The following is a 3430-nucleotide window of genomic DNA, read 5'->3' on the forward strand; positions in this document are numbered from 1 at the left end:
AGTATGCCAAAAAATGTTGTAAAAAGTCATAGTATAATACAGTGTTTTGAAAAGAAATCCTGAAAAGTCATAATATAGTATGTTGAAAAAAAGACATAAATAGTCATAGTATATCAAAAAAGCCCAAAAGGTCATAGTGTAGTATGTTGAAAAAATTCATAATAAAGTATTTTCCCAAAAAAATCATAAAACGTTATAGTATTGTATGATGAAAAAGTCATAAAAAGTCATAGTACAGTATGTCAAAAAAGACATAAAATGTCATAGCATAGTATGTAGTATGTCATTAATGGATCCTATGTCAAAATAAGTCATAACATGGTGTGTCGAAAAAAGTCATGAAAGGGCACACTATGGTATATCAACAAAATTCATAAAAAGTGATATATGTAGTAATCGAAATGAGTCATAAGGTTTATGGCACCAACATTTTGCAAAAAATATCATAGAATAGTATGTCAAAAAAGTCACAAAAAGTCATTAGATATATGTCGAAAAAAAGTCATAAATATATATTTTTTTGAAATCATTAAAAGTCATAGTATAGTATGTCGAAAAATACAAAAAACAAGCATAGCATTTTGTAAAAAGATCATGTCGAAAAAAATCTAAAAAGGCATAGTATAGTATGTCATAATAAAGGTCATAGTACAGTATGCCAAAAAATGTTGTAAAAAGTCATAGATAATACAGTGTTTTGAAAAGAAATCCTGAAAGTCATAATATAGTATGTATAAAAAAAGACTAAATAGTCATAGTATATCAAAAACACCCAAAAGTCATAGTGTGATGTTGAAAAATTCATAATAAGTATTTTCCCAAAAAATCATAAAACGTTATAGTATTGTATGATGAAAAAGTCATAAAAGTCATAGTACAGTATGTCAAAAAAGAACTAAATGTCATCGCATAGTATGTAGTTGTCATTAAGGATCCTATGTCAAAATAAGTCATAACATGGTGTGTCGAAAAAAGTCATGAAAGGGCACACTATGGTATATCAACAAAATTCATAAAAAGTGATATAATAGTATGTTGAAATTAGTCATGAAGGTTATGGCACAACATTTTGCAAAAAATATCATAGAATAGTATGTCAAAAAAAGTCACAAAAAGTCATTAGATAATATGTCGAAAAAAGTCATAATATATATATTTTTTTTAATCATTAAAAGTCATAGTATAGTATGTCGAAAAAAGACAAAAAAGTCATAGCATAGCATTTTGTAAAAAGAGTCATGTCGAAAAAAATCATAAAAAGGCATAGTATAGTATGTAAAAAATATTCACAACAATTCATAGCATAGCATGTCAAAAAAAGACAAAAACGTCATAGTATAGTATGTGAAAAAAAATCATAGTATTGTATGTCAAAAAACGGCACACTATGGTATGTCATAAACATTCATGAAAAGTCATAGCATAGTATGTCAAAAAATTCATGATAAAGTATTTTTAAAAAAAATCATAAAAAGTCATAGCATAGAATTTCATAACAAGGATCTTATGTCAAAAAAAGTCTTAAAACGTCATAGTATAGTATGTCATAATTAAGGTTATAGTGGATTATGCCAAAAAATGTCGTAAAAAGTCATAGTATAGTATGTAGAAAAAAGTTATAGTATAATGTTTTGAAAAAAAATCATGAAAAGTCATAATATAGTATGTCGAAAAAAGACATAAAAAGTCATAGTATGTCAAGAAAATCCCAAAGAGTCATCGTGTAGTTACTACACGATGACTTTTTGGGATTTTCATACTATACTATAGTATGTCGAAAAAAGTCACGATGTAGTGTTTTGAACAAAATCATAAAAGGTCATGGTATAGTATGTTGGAAAAAACACATAAAACCTCACAGTATGTTGAAAAAAGTCATCATATAGTATTTCAAAATTAGTAGAAGTTAGTGTGTCGTAAATAGTCATTTAAGGGTATGTCGAAGAAAATCACAAAATCGAGTATGAATGTCATAAAAAAGTCCTAGACTCCTACCGTAAAGTTTCTATGAAAAAAAATCTGAGTGTAGCATTTAAAAAAAAACATGAAAATGATTGTATTGTATTGTATTTCTAAAAAAGTCACAGCATAGTAAACTGAAAAAAGTCATTGAAAGTCATGGTATAGTATGTCAAAAAAGTCATGATATAGTTTGTCAAAAAAAAAGGTAATTTTGTAGTTTTTCGAAGGGAAAAAAAAGTCATAAAAAGACATAGTATGGTATCTCAAAAAAAAGTTATTGTATAGTATTTCGTAAAAAAAGTCAAAGTATGGCAAGTTGAAAAATGTTGAAAAAGTCATGACATAGAGTGTCATGACATAGTATATCGTGAAAATAGTCATAGGTCGACAAAAGTCGTAAAAAGGTCCTAGTATAGTATATCCATAAAAGTCATAAAAAGTCATTAGATGTTATGCCCTAAAAAATCATACTAATTATAGCATAGTATTTCCAAAAAAGTCAAAGTATAGTGTGTTGAAAAAAAGTCATAGTCCAGCATAGTATGTTGTTAAAAAAGTCATGGAATTATATGCCTTGAAAAAAGTCATAGTTTGTTGAAAAAAATTGTAAAAAGTCATGGTATAGTATGAAAAAAAATGTAAAAAAAGTCGTAAAAGGTCATTGTATACTTTGTCAAAAAAAGTCTTCAACAGTCAAACTGTAATGTGTTGAAAAAATATAAGACTAAAGGTTTGTAGCAGAGGCGATGAGTTGTCACCTTATAAACGCAAGGTTGGGTAATCAATCCCAGGGTCCCCCTGCAAAGTTTCTTTTTCAAAACAGTCATAGCATAGCATGTCGAAAAAAATCTTAAAAATTCACAGTATAGTCAGTCGGAAAAAGACATGGAATAGGTCATAAACAGTCATTGTATAATATGTCGAAAAAAGGCTGGTTGCTCAGAGGTAGAGTTATTGCCTCATGAATGTACCTTTTGAGATCAATCCCAAGCTCCTCTTGTGAAGTTTAAAAAAAAAAAAAAAAGTCTTAGTATAGTATGTTGATAAAACGTCATGAAAAGTCATAGTTTGCGGAAAAGAGTTATAAAAAGTCACAGTATAGAATGTCAAAAAACATTCAAAGTCATAGTATAGTAGGTTGTAAATAAAGTCATAGTATGTTGCAAATAAAGTCATAGTATAGTATGTCAAAAGAGTCATGAAAAGTCATAGCATAGCATGTCAAAAAAGTAAAAAAAAGTCCTATCATAGAATGTCATAAAAAAGTAATAAAAAGTCATAGTATAGTATGTGGAAAGAGTACTACAAAGTAGAAGTTAGTATGTCGTAAAGAAGTCAGTTGAAAAAAGTAATAAAAAGTCATAGTATAGTGTTATGGGGGAGGGGAGGAAGGACCCAAATGCAGAGATGAGATGACTGGCAGAGGGAGGTTTCTTGTGGCTTTATTTCACACAGTTCACACCACAGA

This window comes from Etheostoma spectabile, chromosome 13, assembly GCF_008692095.1.
Source record: "Etheostoma spectabile isolate EspeVRDwgs_2016 chromosome 13, UIUC_Espe_1.0, whole genome shotgun sequence".
NCBI lineage: Eukaryota > Metazoa > Chordata > Actinopteri > Perciformes > Percidae > Etheostoma > Etheostoma spectabile.